This window comes from Bactrocera tryoni, unplaced genomic scaffold, assembly GCF_016617805.1.
Source record: "Bactrocera tryoni isolate S06 unplaced genomic scaffold, CSIRO_BtryS06_freeze2 scaffold_25, whole genome shotgun sequence".
Lineage (NCBI taxonomy): Eukaryota > Metazoa > Arthropoda > Insecta > Diptera > Tephritidae > Bactrocera > Bactrocera tryoni.
In genome coordinates, this window is record NW_024395977.1 from 19,188,392 (window position 1) to 19,209,205 (window position 20,814).

General features: G+C 35.0%; 1 long non-coding RNA gene and 1 pseudogene across 1 annotated transcript; one reads left to right on the plus strand and one right to left on the minus strand.

Annotated features, from left to right (window-relative positions):
- LOC120780783 overlaps window positions 1-5,245 on the minus strand; it is a 30,220-nt pseudogene extending 24,975 nt beyond the window's left edge.
- An 11,844-nt stretch (window positions 5,246-17,089) lies between these two features.
- Window positions 17,090-20,563, plus strand: LOC120780290. Its single transcript, XR_005705851.1, has 3 exons — window positions 17,090-17,157; window positions 17,217-17,316; window positions 20,501-20,563. It is a non-coding gene; the product is annotated as an uncharacterized LOC120780290 (long non-coding RNA).
- Window positions 20,564-20,814: the final 251 nt, after the last annotated feature.

Below are 20,814 nucleotides of genomic sequence, written 5' to 3' on the forward strand. Positions count from 1 at the left end.
CGCCTTTTTTAAGTAGGTTTCTTTCCATACTTAGAAACTGCTGAATTGCAGAGGTGCGAGAGTGACCTAAGGCGAGTGTGTTAGGAAATTGTTGCTTTAGTGGTAGTCGTACGACGTACCGACCATTTTCTGATCTAGTAGTTGTGGCTTTGTAAAAATCCTCACAATACTGATCTTCAGGGGTTGTGACTGATATGGGGGGGAGTTCTTCTAATTCCCAAACCTGTTTCAATTGTGAATTGAGGTACTCGTTTAAGATTTCCTCAACTTGAGTTGTCAATGTTGTGACTAGTTCCGCAACTAGTCCACTTAGGACCCATCCGAAATTGGTATTTTGCGCCAGAAGTGTATTAGTAATTTTCTCAATACCTTCGAGTATTATCTGTGGTATGAGATCGCTGCCTAATAGAAGATCTATTTGAGCGGGGGTGTTGCAGTTTGGGTCTGCTAGCTTTAGGTGTGAAACCTTTTGCCAATGCTTGCTATTTATATGATAGCTGTGTAACATATTGGTTAACTGCGGTAAGACAATAGCTTCTGCTTGTATGCGCTTATCCGCTTTGAGGGAAAAGAGGGTAATGGGGCAGATTTTATTGGAGTTTTGGACAACTCTTCCACCCATTCCCGTGATTTCAAAATTGGCCAGTTTGGTTGGCAACTGTAGCCTATTTTGTGCCCTAGACGCTATGAAAGATCGTTGTGATCCTTGGTCTATTAAGGCTCTGAGTTTAAACAGTTATCCTCTATGTTCGATGGAGTCAACTGCTGTGGGTAATAGTGCCCTACTGTGATTTTCGCTATGTAGCGTTTGAGTTTTCAACGCCTTTGAGCAGCATGGTGCTTCTTGGCAGTTTTCAGAATTCGTTGTTGCAACTAAACCTGTTGCTCTTTTTACGTTTGCGCTATTTGGGGGTGAGCTGGAAAAATTGGTTATATGTAACATATATCTTTTGTGGCAGTAAACGCAATTAAATTTGCTTTCGCAATCTTTAAGCGTATGCGCATGTGACAAACAGTTGGTACATAATTTTTTCGTTCTTACGAAATTGTTTCTATCGCTAACATTAATTTTTTTGAATTTTTCGCACAATTTTAGTTTGTGACCTCCTCTGCACAGTTCGCATGACGTTTGTTTATATTTTTCGGAAGAGAACTATTGATTTAAAAAAAAATAACTTCTATTTGAATTATTGTGGCTACTTGCTTGGGGTCTATTGAAGCTTCTATTGAGGTCGTTTTGAACGTTTTTCGTTCTGAGTAGTTTTTTATCTACCCTTTCTGCAATCTCGTATTGGGTAGTAAGAAATTCTTTCATTTGCTGCCACGTTGGGCACTTTCTTCGCGATGAGAGCGATTGCTCCCACAAAAGTAACGATTTTTCTGGTAATGCAGCTGTGCATATATTTACCAGAATGGGGTCCCAATCATCTGTTGGAATATTCTGTGTCGATAAAACCGACAAACAATTTGAAACAGTGGATTGAAGCTTTATGAACTCTTCACTTGTATCTTTCTGAATTTTTGGTAAATTCATTAATATCGTCACCTGTTTGTCGACCAATATTCTCTCGTTTTCATAACGTGCTTTTAGAGCTTCCCAAGCAAAATTACAATTTTCGTCATTGAAAGCTAACTGTTTCACTATTACGCTTGCCTGACCTTTGGTTTTGTATCTGAGGTGATACAATTTCTGCGCTTGTGATAATTTAGGATGGCTTATGTACACTGCTGTAAACATGTCCCGGAAGGACGGCCACTGTTCATAACCACCATGAAATATATCTGTGTCGCATACTGGCACTTTAATGTGAATGCCTGAACTTGCCTCTTGGGCTTGTTGTCAAGATTTTCTTTTTTAATTTCTAATACCGATTCAGAATTATCTTGAATCGGTGAAGATGAAAATCGAGTGCAGTATCGTATCAAACTGTCACTCTCAGCAATGAATTTTGTATAAGAAACGTTTTTACCCCTCTTTAGTTTTGTAGCACCTTGCTTTGAGCGTGTAGCTTCTGCCGGTGTACATGGACTTTTCTCGTCTGCAATCATTTTTGGAACTTTTAGCAACTGAGTTGTTTTAGATTCCTTTGAGTCTGAGCTCATTTAAAATATGTTTAGAATAAATCAAAAGGTATTAGTAAAAACTAGACTTGTAGATGTTTAGAAAAAGTTTCGTATATGAAGTGTTGAATAGAAGACTATTTTGTGTGTAAGAGTTTCCAAAAAAAATCAATAAAATCAATGGCTTTTTGGTAAACGGAGATTTCAAAATAAAAATTTTAATGAAATTGATATAAAAATTAAGCTTTACGTATTTGATAATATATGTAATCGCGAACTCTTTTAATTTAATAAGAGTTTTAAAATGTAATAAATAATTAATCGCTTAAATTTGATTTAATTATTATTGTTATTATTTTTTTTTTTAATGACCGGAAATATTTTATGTATTTTATTATTATTGTATATATATATATATATTTTTTATATATATTTGATGTTCAAATGTCCTATAGGGTATACCTATAGGTGGATATATTATTTATTATGTGCTAATGAGCGCTTATTTTAGAGATCACTAAGCTTTGTACATATGCATGTATGTACATATGTATTACGCTTTGGTTTTATACGCAATCCTGCTTGTTTTTGTTGATCAAAAATCAAGGGGTATTGCGGGAAATATGCCAATGTGGACTTTGAATATATTTTATACGCAAAACCAAGGGGTATCGCGGAGCATATGCCAATGTGGACTTTGAAGCAATCAGCGTATCTTCATCCGTGACAATACACTTTTATACAAATTTTAAATGTTAAAAAAATTTTGTTATATGTATTTATTGTTATATATAATAATTTGTACCCAATGTCGATTGGATATTTCTTCCAGTATACTATATATTGAACATATTTATATGCGCCCGTATGCATATATATACATATATATATGCGTATATATGTATATATGTTCGCGGTAAGAACGAACCATGAAAAGAGAATTAAACGACCGTAGGTAATTTTCGCAAATTCACTTGTTAGTAAGTATGTGCTTTGTATAACTGCGCCACATATACATAAGTATGTATATATGTATGTACGCAGTGTGAAGAGGCCGCGAAAGAAGAGAAAGATTTTTGATTTTAGATGTATGTACATATATATTTTTAAATATACAGATCTGAGTGTTAAACATACGTATAAATTGGTTAAAATAATAAATGAGCAAGTTATGCTCTCTGTATGTAATGGAAATATGTAGTATGGGCATATATGTATGTATGTATTTATAATATAAAAATGTTATTTTAACATACATATGCTTTTATTTTTATTTTTGCTTACGATTGCCGTAGCTTATTTTAAGCAATCCTGCTTATACTTGATTGAGTATAAGGGGTATTGCTGGAAAATTGTGGAAGTCAATACTTGAAAAATTTTTTTTTTGTTTTTGGGATAGTTTTTGTGTTATAACACAACGGTAAGCATTTACCGGCAATCAATAATCCGCTATATACAGTACCAAACTGCTTTGTTAGCGGTTTTTCGGTTAATACCGGAAAATAAACCGAATGTCGAAAACAGTTTGGTAACGGTTTTCTGTTCTTTTTTTACCGGAATTTTGGTCAGAACCGCAATTTAAAACGTTTTTTGTTCTTTGATATCCAAACATACATATTGTGTAAAAAAGATATAGATCTTGACAGGAAACGATACCACTCACTTTGATTTCCACCTGGGCTTTTGGGGATAATATTTGTGTGAGGGAATGTGCCTGAATTTGCGTGTGCCTGTGCCTGTGCTTGTGCCTGTTGTTCCTCTCCCCAGTCCTTTTGGTGCTGGCGTAGTTGTTGTGTTTCCTTGTTCCTCTTTTGTCTCGTTTTGGGTTTCGTTTTGACAGCAATGCGATATTTATTCGTTGTCTCCCCTTTTTCCGTCTGCGCACCACAATTGTGTCACCTCACTTTTTCCTTTTGTTTTTTTTTTTTTGTTTTTTTTACCGTACATAAATACATGTGAGTATATATGTATTATGTCTGTATTTAACGTTTAGCACCGCACTTTTGTTCACCTTTTTCACACTTTGGTTAATTTTCTTTTCTTTTTCACACTTTGCTACCACCGTTTTCTCTCAAATTTGGCTGTTTTTTTTCAATTATATACCTCTTTTTTTGTACCGGTAACTTTTTTTTTGTTTTTCAGCTTTTGTCACCAACGGCGTTTTTGGTTGTCACCACCGTTTCCAAAGAATATTTTACAGTTTTCACAATTTTTCCGTTTTTTTTCACTTAGTCACCGGCGGTTTCCCCTGATTTTTAGCTTTCACAATTTTCCAATTTTTCTTTTTTTTTTTTGTTTTTTCGTTTTTCCACTTAGTCACTTTTCCACTATTTTGTTATATAGCTTGCACAATTTTTTCTGTATTTTTCTTTAAATTTGTTTTTTTCACTTAGCCACTGTCGTTTTGTTTGAACAGAGTTTTTCACAAAAGGTCTTTTATTATTATTTTTTTTTTTTTTTATGTTATTACCGCGTCGGCGCTGTCCGCCAGTCCCTTTTGTTAATGGTGTGCTGGTGTCCTCGTGTGTGGTGTGAAAGTATGGTGTAGATGATGATGGGGTGGGCATCATGCCGATGTGTTGCGAATGAGGTATGTAGTGTGGGATGAAAAGAAGATGATGCGTCTGTTGCCAATGTGTTGAGTATGATGTGTGTAGTGTGGGGTGAAGATGTGGTGTGTATGTGTGGGGTGTAGCTGTGTTTTATTTAGAGGGGGGCGCAGAAGCTTATTTAACCACTTTGTTTATTCTCTCTTGCTCTTCTAATGTAGATCATTCACAATGCGTAACCAGCTGTCAAAATTACTTGAGAAATAATGTATTTTTTTTCTTGAGCAATTACTTGAGAGCTGCGTACCAACCTTAAAGCAATATTATTTATCTCACTTAATTTTCGTTTTACAATGACTTTGGTAGTGGCATATCGATGGAACAGTTATCTGTAAAGAGAAATTAATAATAAAATAACATTTAAAAATAAAAAGGATAAGATAATAATTTTATGTTGTTTATGTTGTTGTAACGGCAGAAATTCTGCCGAGTTGACAGTCCTTGGCCGGATGAAAATCCGCGTCCGTTCCGGTTTTGTAGACACGACTGTCGTGGGAACGGATAATAATTTTATATTATGGTTCGCTTACTGTAGTTCGTAATGGAACCTTATAGCGTGGACAAATGACGGTATATAGTCAAAGTATTCACTGTTTTTCACTGCTATGTTGTAAAAATGAAGATTACTTTTATTAAAGCCAATTTAATTGTATTAATGTGTAAATATATGTAATGCTAAATTAGTTAACTCAAGTGTTATTACCTGCAGTGGATTATAATTTCTTTATCATGTGTGGTTGTTATTGATCGAAATGTGTGTTCACTTGTTGAATGTCTCACTGTTGGTTTGTCGATTTAAACTTCACTTGTTGTATTTGAGAAAAAAAATATAAAAATTGTCTTGCTTTATCGTGGGATGGCGCAGTGTTGTTTTCCGTATTCACTGTTTTTCACTCCTATGTTGTAAAAATTAAGATTACTGTTTATGCGACATCTGGTCGTGCGATATTTTGCTACGCCGCACTTATCATCCTCGCAGCACTCATCGCACAAAATCCACACACAACATACTAAAGGTCATACAACCCAAAACAACACAACATGTCATCCACACAACCACAGGTACACATCATACCAACCACACTACACACCAACACTTCGCCTTTTTCACCACTCACAACCGATACAAAAGGATTGGTCACATCGGAATGAGCCCCTTTTTTCGTTTTACCCGGGACCGCTAAGGTTTTTCGCCATCGAGACGTTCGTCGACACAACGCTATACAAAGTTTAAAAATTGTTAAGTTAAACCAAAGTGCTAGTGAAATTTTGTATAAAGCATTCTTTTGAACATTTGTTGTGAATACCGAATAATCATTAAAAGGAAAAAAGAGAATAAATAAATACAAAAAAAACCATTCATTTGAAAGTGAAATACTTCTTTTCTTTATTTCAAAGAAAATTTGCGAATTAAAAAATTCCAGGTGCAAGTGCAAGTGCAACAAGTGAGTATATCACCGACATCCGGGTGAACAAAAGGTTTGCAACTAGACAAATGGACCTTCGAGCCTCTTTGAAAGGCACTTAGAAAAAAAAAAGAAAAATACAGAGTACAATTTTTGTATGTATTAACTGTGAAAATAAATTATAATAAACGGGCGCGAAACAAATTGAAACAAACTAACACAAAACTCAGTAAAAACTAAAAGCGGACGCGATTTTATAATAAACGGGCGCGAAACAAACTGAAACAAAACTAACACAAATCTCAGTAAAAACTAAAAGCGGGCGCGATTTAATGAGAATAAATAAAAATAAATATAGTTAAAAAAAAACTAAAAACACGCTTCTAAAGCATATCAAACTAAAAACTGAAAAATAATTCTTTGTATAAACTAACAATAATAATGAAGGAAAAATTCCTGCATTATTGTGAAAATAGCGTGGAATGCTCGATATATGAAAAATATGTCACAAAGCACCCCACGCATTTCTCCCAATAATGTAGGAATTTTTCCTTCATTATTATTGTTAGTTTATAAAAAGAAGTATTTTTCAGTTTTTAGTTTGATATGCTTTAAAAGCGTGTTTTTAGTTTTTTTAAACTATATTTATTTTTAATTTTTTAGTTTGATGTGAGAAACTCCAAATTTGTTAAAATATGAACTATGGCATGTAGTATTGGTTAAGTAAATCGATAATTAGACAGCATTTAATATCTACTCGTAACCTTTCATTGACTAATTGTTATATTAGGTTGTCAAAAAAGTCTTGCGGTATTTTTTGAATATTATATATATGTATATTTTTTTTGAATATTATATATATATATTTTTTGAATATTTTATATATATGTATATTTTGGTTTGATGACACATGCTCAGCTCTTGACCGATGCTACGGCTGCTATTATGCCGGTCTCTTCCGACCAATTCAGCGATTTATCGCAATTTTCGACGACAGGCCTTCCGGAGAGTGGCGCATCTTCGACCTCCTCTACACCAGAACGAAAACGTTGAAACCATCGTTGTGCGGTGGAAATGGAAACTGTATCGGGTCCATAAACTGCACAAATTTTATTGGCGGCTTGAGATGCATTTTTGCCTTTATCGTAGTAGTACTGTAAAATATGCCGTATTTTATAATAAGGGGTAGGTGGAATATTTCTTTGTGTATTTAAAATTTTTATGAATTCTTATTTTATATTGATAGAATCTATTTTTGCTTCTATGAGATTTACCAATATTGTGAAATATAAACGAATATAACTTAAATCGTATTCTCCGCCATTAGATTCGGTGACAATTTTTTAAAAGCTCACATCGACGTGACAGCCAAAGTTAAAAAAAGAAGTTTTCTACTGCAGTTGCTTTTCAGAGGCATTTTGAAAACTAGTATCTGAATTTTTTTTATTACCTAAAAGTCACATGTTTTGCATTATTTGATATTATTTCTTCTGGTGCGCGGTTATACTTATGTACATAAATATATCTATATAAAGAATTCTTTCTTTAAGGATATACATATGTATATTTCAGTATATACTAGTTTCAGTACCACTTAAAAAAAAGTTACATACATACATACATACAAGTGAAGCTAATAAAAGCGTATTAAAAAGAACAAAACACTAAGCACGGGAGAGGAATCCAGCAGGAGAGAAGGAATGCTACATACAGCAATAACGCCGGAACAAGGAAAAAAAACTAAATTCAGAGAGCAAGAATGAAGAAGAATATTCGCATAAATAAGTATCTCACCCTCTAAAAGACTCTTGGCGGAAATTAATGTGAGTCCAGTCCAATTTAATTTTTAAAATTTGAAGTTTTATGCACACATGTATATACATATGTACATATGTATTGTTTTTTTTAAGTAACAGTTAGTAATATTTCGGCATACAGTTACTTATAAAAACCTCAACTGTTCTTAATAATATATATATATACTAGGCCGGGTCGATTTGTGAGGAGGCAAAAAAATCGCCCATTGCTCTATGAAAATCATATTCTAGGGATCAAAATAAGATACTTTGCCGAAGGAACCATATCTTTGAAACTAATTTTGATGTCCCCCAATTTGGGTAGGGGCAAATTTTGAAAAATCCCACTTTGACCCATTTAGAGTGCTCCAATCGAGTCCAAATGTATGACCGACCCCCACTAACATTGGACGGCCGATCCACCCATGCCAGTGGCACACCCCCTGGGGGGTTCCCCATACAATCATTTCAAAAAATCACCATTTTTGGTGATTTACATGAAAAAGTCAGCTAAATTGCTATGTTTTTTCTTTATTTTTATTTATTTATTTATAATAATATCTATTTTTTCTCTTAAGAAATTTATTTAGTCAGAACATAAGTAAATGAAAAAAATTAATTTAAGTGATGATCTTAAACTAACAATAGACAATTGTGTTTGCCCTTGAGATCGCAAATGATCCTATACTAACAATAGACAAGAAACAATTATGTTTGCCCTGAAGATCGCAAATGATCTTAAACTAACACTAGACAATTGTGCTTATGCTTAAGATATGTGTACATACTGTCGGTATGTACAGTAGATTAGTGTTAAGATGTGTGTATGCACTCAGCATGTGGTGCATACCAGTGACAGAGATAAAGAGATGTTTAACTCCTCTCTCACTGGAAGTGGTGAAAGTGCGAAGTGTGTCAACGAAAAAGTGAAGTGGGCACCTGCTCAAACAGTGCTTCTTCAAACAACAGTTTTATATCAATATTAAGCTTATAGTTCAAATCTATTTATTTGACAACAACTAAGGGTTGCAGTCTGTCAAATAATCAGTGTTACCTTAACAACATCTTTTGTAAATGCACTAAAAGGAATAAAGAAAATTGATTATTCCCAAGAAAAGGATTTTTGCAATTGTCTATCACAAAAAATCTTTTTATTACCCGTCAATGGGGTGTGTCAAGTTTTTTTCGCGTAAAATTCGTTTTTGCGTTGGCTGCCTTCGGCCGCGCTTCAAAAAAATAACCCTGGTTGATCCAACACCGGGGTGTTTCAAGTTTTCTTCGCGTAGAACCACATTTTGTGTTGGTGGTCTTCGGCCGCGCTTCAAAAAAATAATTTAGTTTGTCCAACACCGGGGCGTGTCAATATTTTTTTTCGCGTAAAATTCCTTTTTGCGTTGGCGGCCTTCAGCCGCGCTTCAAAAAAATACCCTAGTCGGTCCAACATCAGGGTGTATCATTGATTATTTGACAGTTTGTAGTTCCTTCGTTATTTTTAAGTAAATAGATTTGAACAATAAGTTAAGTAATGAATTTAAACTATTTGTGCACTATGTAATGTAAACTTCTTGATCTGGAGAACCTCCTCTATCCGACCATACCCATATTAAATCCTGGGATGGTATTCTAAAGCCGACCCGTCGTAACTTCAAAGTCGTATAAAATTTCGTCTATATCGGAACCACCATTAACACCAACAACAATGTCAACCTCGAAATTTATTGCAAAATAATTCTTGCCAATAGGTGCTACTAGGGACTGAGTAGGCAATTTAGAAGTAAAGTCCTCTCTCGCCCAACAAAGACTTAACTCTACAAGTCACTCATCATTCTCGTCTTGCTATATTGGTAGAGGCATGGACGATGACAATGTCTGATATGTCAGCATTTCAAGTATTCAAGAGAAAGGTTCCGCGGAAGATTGAGGGTTTTTTTCGCATTGGCAACGGCGACTACCGCAGTCAATGGAACGATGAGCTGAAACCAATATGGGCTCATGTATGATGACATCGTCATTATAAGTTATTCAATTTTGGAGCAGTATCATGGGCATCGTAAATGGGGAGTAGAGAAATGATTAGCTGATGCGATGTAAACAAAAGCATAGCTGAGGGGCGTTCATGGAGAAACGCCAAGGGGAGTCTATGATTGATTTTCTATTGGCATCCAAGATGACCGCTGTTTGACCGGAAAATTATTGTATTGTGTTATTTTGTTAAAATTTATGGAAAAGTTGTCCCAAAAATATTTATTACATGCAAAACTTTGATATTTAAAAAAAATCAGGTTATTTTATTATTTATTCCTCATTAGCGGGTTTTTTAGCAAATATAGGAATTATTAAGTTTTATATATATGAATTTTTTAATTGTGGCAAATTAATAAATATTCACCACTGAAAATTTGAAGTGGATATAACCAACCATGTAAGGAACGGAATTCAGAAAATGCGAATTCTACGAAACTGAGTACAAATATTGTAATTTGCGAAATTGATTTTCATAATAAATGAATAATATCGGGTAATAAAAGAAAACTTCGATCACACAATAATTACCATAATCATCCGGATTTAAGATTCTCTAAACCTAATTTAAAAATATTCAAATATCTTGTCAAGATTGCTATTGAGCAGGGCTTAATTGGGTTCCGTACGATAAGTTCAAATTTTTTTTAGGAAAGAAATATATATGCCGTATATTATAATATGACGATTTTGCAAATTCTGCAAAGAACTTATTAATTAAAGACGATATGTAAAAACTGAATCTAGAACAAAATATTGGAAATTTTTTTATGTAAAGAGTTGTTAACAAAATTTTCTACATATTGCCATCGTTAAACGCTGAAATGAAGAGGCAGAATCTTAAACGCTCAATTTCCTGATCACCGGAGGACTGCTCCAGCAGTCGTATACCATAGATATGTACATATATGCGTATGTGTGCATGTATTACTAAACTTTTTTCATAGTTTCGGTAGTCATGACGTAAATAAAATTTTTGATTAAAAAAATATACTTAAATTATGGGAAAGATCGGTTAAATAATTATCTCTCTTTATCTCTTAAAATATAATGTTGAAAATAACTTTTACGACTTATAATACTAAATTCTTTTACAATAGTTATTTTTTCTGGTTCCACCTCTCTCCACCCATACTCACCAGGGGCGGCCATAATGGTTTTAATGTGAACGTACAGTTGGGAGATAGGAAAGTACTGTGAATTGTCACTTTCCCTACTCTCTTATAGCATGATCATTGGCGTCAAGAGTCTTACTCACATCTGTGAGGAAACAGCTGACGAAAGTGCAGAGGCTAACTTGCGTATGCATCACTGGTGCCATGTGCACGTACCAAATCGCTCAAGTAGATGGGATTATGGACCTCAGTCTGTTTCATATGTTTTAAACAGAGATAAAGAGATGTCCAACTTATTCCAGTGTGAGAGCGCCTCAAAATGAACGTTTTTTATGATCATTTCATTCCCCCAATAGGTCTATATCACCCATTAACAATTTATTTACATAAAAAAACAAAACCATAACAATTAAGTTATATACATATTAAATAAAATTAACAAAAACAATATCAACAGAAAAATAAATATTAAAATTATATATATATAATACTTATAACTATAATGATATACATATAAATAAATGCCAATATTTAATCCTCAAATTCTAATTCTAATAGGTATGTAGGTAGGTAGGAGTGCAGCCCTGTTGTATTTCGGGCTCAATTAACACTAGCACCTTTTTGTTATTGCTATCACGTTCTCCACACGTACACAATCTCCAGCTTTGGCGCATTTCTGATGTTTTCCATCGATACCTCTTGTGGAGGTCCTTTAAATAGTCTTCTTTCAATCTGCGACTGAAATTATGATAGAGAATTTTAATTCTTTCCCATCGATTTAATAAGGATAGCGACTCCACGCCTGGCTCAGGTGTGGCCAGAATGGGTGCTCCTTTGAGAAAGTGCCCTGGTATTAGGGCTGTGAGATCTGAGGGATCTTGCGAGAGTGTTGTTAGTGGCCGTGAATTGAGAACGGCTTCAATGCGAATTAATAGAGTTGTAAATTCTTCGTAATTAAATTTGTAGTTTCCAGCTACCTTTTTTAAGTGGGATTTGAAGCTTTTACAGCTGATTCCATAAACCACCCATATGAGGAGCTCTTGGGGGGGATGAATTATAAATTAATGCCTTGGGGGGCGTACTTTTTGTACAATCTCAGGGGAGACTTGTTTAATAAAGTCCACAAACTGTTTTTCTGTGGCTCTTTGAGCTCCGATAAAAGTTTTTCCATTGTCGCTCATAAGTTTGGACGGAAAACCGCGTCGTCCGACGAAGCGAGCAAATGCCGCGAGAAAAGCCTCTTTTGTCAGATTAGTACATAGCTCGAGGTGCACTGCTTTTGTCGTAAAACAGACAAAGACAGCCACGTAGCTTTTCATTATGGTAGGAGACCTTAGCATGGACGCCTTTATCTGAAAAGGCCCAGCAAAATCAACACCTGTGATAGTGAAAGGCAGAGCGAAGTTGCAGCGTTCCGGTGGAAGTGCTGCCATAATCTGCGTCCTCATCTTCTGTTTATGCATAGTGCAGATCTTGCACATGAAAATGCATATATTGCAATAGGCGATGTTCCGCGTGCAACATTAGTATATGTACATACTTGAGTTGCAATGTTGCAAGTCCAGACTTCTCTGGTATTATTAGAGGATGGCGTTCGTTACATGTCAGGCTTGAGTTAGCAAGCCGACCATTAGCACGAGGCAGACCTTTCGTATCCAGAAATGGATTTAGTACTTAGAGTGAGCTCTTTTTGTTAATCGGCTTCGATTCTCTCGCAGCTGAAGTGGCGTGACTGAGTATAAGTGATAAGAGCGACCTTTGCCTTTTCTAGGTCTAAGTGCGTCAATGTATCGCCTTGGGGATATACTGTGCGCATTCCCTTAATTCTAAGTTTGAGTCGCTCTATAAAGTTGAGCACGTAAGCGATTACCCTGAGGGCTCGAGGGTATAATGAAAATCGCTGAAGGATGTCAGTATCATCCAATGTCGTGTGAAAGGAGTCGATTTTTCGACTTTCGGGGGCAATTATATTGCGTATGGGCGAACGTGGCCAAGAATCGGGGGATTCTATTAACCATCGAGGGCCATTCCATCAAAGAGTGGTGGTTGCAAGGTGCAGAGGCTTGCACCCCCTTGTACCTAGGTCGGCAGGATTGTCAGCACTGGCCATATGTCGCCAAGTGGCTGATCCCACAAGGTCAAGGATTTGAGACGCCCAAAAGTAAAAAGTACAATGTACATATGTATAACATGTATAAGGAAATACTACTGTGATCAAATTGAAAGGTGAATTTTGTCCATTTCATCTCCTTTAAAGTAATCCTCTCCCACCGCAAAACATTTATGCCAACGAATTTTCCAGTCATCATAGCACTTGGAGAAATCCTCCGTCGTGATGACCATCAGAGCCTTCTTCGATTCAGCTTTTCCTATATCCTCAATTGAATTAAAACGGTGTCCTCAGAGTGGTCATGTGCTGTTGCTGAATAGCCAGAAGTTACACGAGGGTAAATAAGGCGAATGCGGTGGAGGCACGATTTTAGTTGAAAATGTGGCGAAATGATCACAAATAACCAATGCAGTATGAGATGGTGCATTATCGCACTTATTTGTTCAATAAATGCAGACATAGTAAAAATCGAAGAATTCACTTTTAGATCCTCACAAAACGACGAGTATCTCAAATACTAATGAATATTTTGACGTGAAATTTAGCTAACAGTATTACCAACTTACAGAAAAAAAATACCGATTCGAAAAACACCCGTAGTATAAATTGAAAATTCTCCTTTCAATTTGATCACTGTAGTATAAGTATTGAAGTATATAAGTGCTGAAGTAAATAAGTATTCAAGAAAAAATTAATGAGGAAATTTCAATAATGGAAGCTGCTAGGACAATTGGTTTTGAAAGACATGAAAAAAATGGGGCTGGATGTTCAGAAATGCGTTGCAATAGGTACTGATGGTCGTATTGTTATGTTGGGATATCGCGGATCCGTAAAGAAAATGCAAAAAGAAGCTACAAACGCTGAAATGATACAACGTTTTTCCCATAAATTGAACAAATTGCTTTGATTGAAAAGATATTTGAAATATTCAGAGAAGTTACAACATTTTTCTAAGTTTCAAGACCGAAACGTAAGATTGTATTAGCTCAATTCTAGGCAGGAAAATTGTGAGACAAGTTGGGTACAAATATATGATGCCGTTCATCAATTCACAGTCACCCTTCCAAAAATCGTTCAAGTACTGACAAAAACAAGCAAATGGAAGGATAGAACGACTGCAGTAAAAGCGTTGGGACTAAACCCAGTACTGCGCAAGTTCGAATTTATTATTGGAATTTTCAGTCTCAGTGATGTTTTGTCACTGACGCAGCCACTTAGTGTGATTCTGCAGAACGAATCAATCGGCCATGATTTCGCAAGGTCATAAACACGTCATAACAACATTGGTTGCAACTCTGAACAAGCGAAGAATGCATGCTGATCATCACTTTAATGAAATTTTTTCAAATGCTACACAGATGGTTGATAAATAAGATGTTGAAGTGGAAAAATCCGGAACATGTGGTTGTCAGAGTCATCGAAACAATCACCCATCTCAAAGCTGTGAAGACCTTTACAAGGTTTTTGCATACATCCCACTCATTGACACGGATTGCCAGATTTATAAACGATGAAGTTCTTGAAAGTTTCAATTTGAGTCAGCTCTTACCAAAATTTAACCTAAATTTGGAAGAAAAAGATTTAACTGTACTCATTTAATGCCTAATTAGACGTTTTGCGAAAATCTTGCCCGGAAACAAAGAACTGCAAAAAATGACTCTAAGCAGAAGTAACGCTATTTCATCAATTATGGAAAATGAAAATGACTGCGAGAACACAAGAGCTTTTTTCCTTAGAAAGCCTCAGCACTTTGCCAGCCATAAATGCTAGCGCTGAACGATCTTTTCCTTCTTTGCGTCGAATTAAGACTTGGCTCAGAACAACGATGCTCCAGAAAAGATTGAACGGTATAGCACTCCTCAACATAAACTACGAAATTGCTGTGGAACCAGAATAAATAATAGAAAGATTTAGTAAAATGAGCAAACACCGTATTGCTTTTAGGCTGTGAAATAAATGTTGAAATATGTATAACAAATATAATTACAGATTAAAGTTAAACATTTCTTAAATCAATTACAAAATTATAAAGTTCCCCCACCGAAATTCTACTCTGGATCCGCCCCTGAATGGCATGAATGAACAAAACTTCTTTCCAGATTATTAAAGGTGAATATTTTCCGCGTTGTGTCACTTACTTTTCAATTTTTTTTAGCGTGAAGAATCCTTAAAAAATTTCAATTGTTTAACAAAAAATTATATAAAATATTATTATTTGAAAGAAAAGACCATGAAAAAATATTTATAATAAACAATTTTCTTTGAATTCACAAAATTTCATCGATTTATCTCAAGTAGTTTATGAGAAAATAATTTTACAATTTTATCCAGCTCTAAATTTAAACCTTCAATAACATAACAAAAAAAAATATGCGTTTGGTTCCCTTCCTTGGGAACTGCTAATTTTAAAAATAGGAGATTTTTCGAAATTTTCATGGACCACTTGACGTGGTTTGACCCAATTCCAAAAAATAGAACAATAACTACTATAGGGTCACAGTCTTCACTACACAATATTATACTTTAATTTAGTAAAAAGAATTTCTCCTACTTCTATTTTATGACAATTTCAGTCAAATTCCTCAACAAATTTTACTTCTAACTTATTAATAAATGCAACAAATTCTTCAGGCGGCTTTACTAAGTTGCATTTATCAATTTGGTTTTGGTGTAGGAAGATGAGTGAAGGAATTTCACATGTGCGCATTTTAAAAATTTTCAAACAAAGATAACTGCAAAAATAATGGAATGCATTTTCTTTTAAAAAGTTAATTTCCAAAATACTATTCCATCGAAACTGCTAGTGAATTCATCAACAATAAGCCGAAATCATCATTGAAGTTCATAGAAATGGAACTGAACATCTCGAAAACATCGATTTATCGCATTTTGACGTAACATTTGGGCTTACGAAAGGTGTGTGCACGGTTTGTTCCGTATAAATTTACTGACGACCAAAAATTGCTCTGAATCCAACATTCGAAGGACCAAAAATCACATTTTAACCATTAACCACTCCCCCGTATTCACCAGATATGGCATCGTGCGACTTCTTCCTTCTCGGAAAAATGCATTTGCCCATGAAAGGAAAGCGTTATGCAGACGTAGAGGCCATTCAAAAGGCTTGCACTGGCATACTGGCGGTCATACCGGCCAACGAGCTAAAACCCTCGTTCGACATGCTTTTGGACCGTGCAAAAAGCTGTATTGAAGCAGAAGACTATTATGAATAAAGTAAATTGATTTTGCCGAAAAAACCATCCGTTCTGTCTTTTTTAAGTCCTGTTTACTTTGACACACATTTTTTATTAGCGATTGTATTATATTTGTGTGCTTAGCCACTCTCCATTAATAATGCCATGCCGTAAATATATTTTTGGTTGATGATTTTTTATTTTTTTGGAAAATATGTGTTCCCTTTCTAAAGTGCGTATTATTATTTTAATATATTTCCAGAGGCAACTTAGATCTTTAAAATTTAATAAAACAATTATAGAAAAAAACCTCAATTCTTTGAGTATTTTGGTAAAACAACCGAACTGAAAAATATCACAAATCATGTATTTATATAAGCATTTTCATTAAATGGAACTTCAGTATTTCTAAAGAAAATATATATTTTCCTTTTTTATATGTAGATACTATATAAAACTTTCTTGCATATATACGTTTTATACGTGAGAAAATTAATTTTTACAACTGCCATCACCACCACTAACTGTTGTGAACAAAAGAGGAAAAACCAGAGATAAAGAGATCCCTAACTCTCCTGTCACTGGAAATGTGAGAGCCGCTAACCTACCGAACTTTGACAGTTGACTGGATTGGGTAGGCTTTACCGTGTCGCAATTGGAAGAAAAGAGACGACCGGATTGAGATCCCGCCAAAATAATATTAGAAGGTAGGAATTCGTAACGGCCATCGTTTCTTCGAAGAAAAAAGAATTAGTAAAAAATTTTAAGTGAAGAAACGAAAATATATCACTGAAGAAAATTAAATATATCACTGAAATACAAGGATAAATCAGCAAATATAAACGTAAATGCCCTTAATGTAATTTGCGTAGATAATTATATAAAACACATATTAATTTTCAGCAAAAATGCCGAAAACACCAATATGGAAAAAGTGCATTGTGGGCTTCAGCGAGGGAAACACAGTATTTAGATTTCCTAACGAGGAAACGGATCTCGAACGGTAAGTAATTTTAATAGACAATAAGTAGTGCTAAAAGTTACTAAATAATAAATAATAAAAATCCGGTGTTACAATTTAAAAAAAAAAAAACAGAAAAAGTGTAATAGAATTATCCATACATTTCGATATTTTGAAATAAAAAAAAGCGTAAGAAAAGGTTTCGATAAATTTCGATCTTTTGGAATTTAATTTTTTAAATATTTAAATGTAACGAATATACCGGTTCATTTGAATAGATAAGTTTATATGCGTTCGAGGGCCGTTCCCGATATGAATTTAATAGTTGAGCCTACATTTGAAGTCCCAAATTCTGATTTAAAAAATACAATTTTAATGGGTTTCGAAGATTTTGCTCCCCAAGTTGAAGAAGCTGTTTCAAATGCACACAGTGCATCGAGGCACCTTTTTTCAATTATTGAAAGGGAATCGCATCGAGGCACCTTTTTCAATTATTGAAAGGGAAAATGAGGTTAGAATTTTAGAGCCTCTTCAATTTTTTGAGGAAGGTGTAACCTTTATTTTAATACGAGGGCTGCTATATATATTCTGGCCTAGGGCAACACTAAGTGTTGCCAGGTGCAATCTGACATTTCCATTGGAAAGTTTGACATTTTTTAGCATAACATCACTCAGAACGTTTTGTCATTTAATCGTGAATTGTTTTATTTACAGGGAATTAAAAAATTCATCTCGGCCAAAAAATGGAATTAACTCGTGAACATTTTCGTTCATTTTCATTTCATTTTTCACAACTTTCGACGTGGATTATTACGACGAGAGTGCATCGATGAACTAAAATCTTTGTATGGCTATGAAGCACCATCCTGTAGCACTGTGAAAAACTGGTGCAACGAATTCAATCGTGGCCGACGCTAGCTCAAAGATGAATTCCGTGAAGGTCGTCCAAAAACAGCCGTTGTGCCAGAAAACATCGATGCCGTACGTGAACTGATAATGCAAGACCGTCATGTAACATACCTTCAGATAGAGGCATGCCTATGCATTTCTCCCACCAGCATACATTCGATATTGCATGAACACCTAGCCGTAAAAAAGGTTAGTTCCCGTTGGATCCCGCACAATTTGACAATCGCTCAAAAACAGGCTCGTGTGGATTGGTGTAAAGAAATGCTGAAAAAATACGATCGCGGTGCTTCAAAAGACGTTTATAAGATCGTCACAGGTGATGAATCATGGATCTATGCGTATGAGCCCGAAACAAAACAGCAATCGACAAAAAAAAAAAAAAAAAATAAAAAAAAAACATTTTCGTTGATAAATATGCCTATTTACAATAGTAGGCCAGAAATATATATAGCAACCTACGTACGGTAGCGCAAACAGCTGACAGCAGCTACAGAGAGGAAGAAGAAATTCAGGAAAGATAATAGGATTTTGAAAATAAAGTTGGGTGTAAAAGAGTTAGAAAAATGTGAGGGACAGTTAACGAATAGCTCATTTAAGAAAAGTCAGACCCTCTTTCATTAGTTTTTAGTAAAGTTCCTTGTCAGTTAGGTGCTTGAATTAGGAGTATTTTATAAATAGTAATCGCCATACTGACGGTCGGCGATATAACATTTTTTTTTAAAACGATAGTTTTGGGTGTATTTTTTTGTCGCCAGTTGCTTATCGACTCTTAAGGCTGAACCCACACCGGGTTTGTCAAAAAAGTTTTTTTTTGTCTCATACGCAACAGCCCATAGCTTCATATGTGACAACCCACACCGAACAAGACGAAACGAAAACTCATGTTCGCGCTTTGACTTGTTTGAAAAGCTGTTGTCGAACTTCTTATGTATTTTCATACAGCCAACGCACACCAAATGCGACAAAACCGTTTTTGTTGTTGATCCATACATGCTGAGCTACGGCGCAGCCCACACCGAATGGAACAGACAAGACGCGACAGAAAAACACGTTTCGTTGCTTATATCTGAACCGTTGGTTTTCATAGTCAAAACTACGCATTTTCTTTGTGCTTTTATTCTGCATACAAGTTGTTAAAATGAACATTGACGCGGAGAAATTAGTGTTTTTGATCGAGGCATGGAGCCTAATATATAATTACAAAACCGACGACATCTTTGCAAAAACTGATTCGCTTTCTTCTTTTTTCGTTTGATTTCAATGCACACCAAGCGAGACAAAAAGAGAAAAGGTCGCATTGTGCTTCGCTTAGTGTGGGTTAGAGCACAAGATGGTGTTGTGTTTTATTAGTCAAAGACGTTTTTGACTAACCCGGTGTGGGTTCAGCCTAAAGCACCCATTAGATTTTCCATCCGAAAGTACTTTCGAAAAATTTGTTACAGACTGGCCTCGTTTCCCAGGTTGCACCCAAAAAAGACATAAAATCATTAGAGATTAAGAATAGGGGATTCACTTTCGGACAAAAGTTCGTGTCGGTTTCATGTGATAAAATGTCACTGAAATGTCGATTGCAGTATGATAGCAAATTCGATAGGGTGATAGGTATTGAGGACTATGGCGATGAAAATCGCACTTCTAGATTAGCAACAACTGCAATGACCATAATAGTGCAAGGTATAGGTGGAGACCCTTGGTCCCACCCATTGGCTTCTTTTTCGTTAAAGGTTCCTGCAAAGGGGATGTCCTCAAGATATACATTCTTGAAGCCATTACCCAACTGCAAAATATTGGACTGATTCCTTGCCATTTTGCTTGCGACCAGGGCACCAATTTTCAGTATTTCGCTAATTTGTTAGATGTTTCAGCGTCACGGCCTTTTTTAATGTTAATGGCAAGGAAGTGTATATTTTTTACGATATCCCTAATTTGACAAAAGGTAGTCGTGCCTGTTCACAAAATTTAAGACATACGGTTTTCTTTAAAAATTGTCGGGTAAGTTGGTCGGATATTGTTCACTTTTATGAAACCGACTCTAAGTCGAGTTATCGTTATGCGCATAAATTAACCGATGCTCATATCTATCCAAATACTTTTCAAAACATGAAGGTTAAAGAGGCTCTAAAATTAAAAAACAATTTTTTTTTAAGCAAAATTAGAATTTGTGATTTAAATGTAGGCATTTGTATATATGTAAATAATTTGTTATTGTGATATTTTTATATATTTTTTACATGACTTGTTATTGTTTTGTTTTTTTCGTTATATGCTAATGAATTGTTATCGTTTTGTTTATTTATGTAAATAAATTTATTAATAGGTGATATAAGCCTAAAGCGTAATCGAGCACCCAAAATTAACTTCGGTAACGCGCCGTTTTGCATACCTCCTGGGTGATGTGGAAAGTGCAATTAGGAATTTTAATTTAAATGCCCAAAAATTCTTATTACGTTCGATTTGGCCACAATGGAAAATGTTATAAAAAACGCTTATTTTGAGGCGCTCTCACACTGAAATAAGTTGGTCGTCACATTATCCCTGGGAACAACTATAAGGTATTGTGAAGTTTTAAAATGTGCTTGTTTTTTTAATTAAATAAATTTTTTTTTAAGTACAAGTATAACTTATATAATT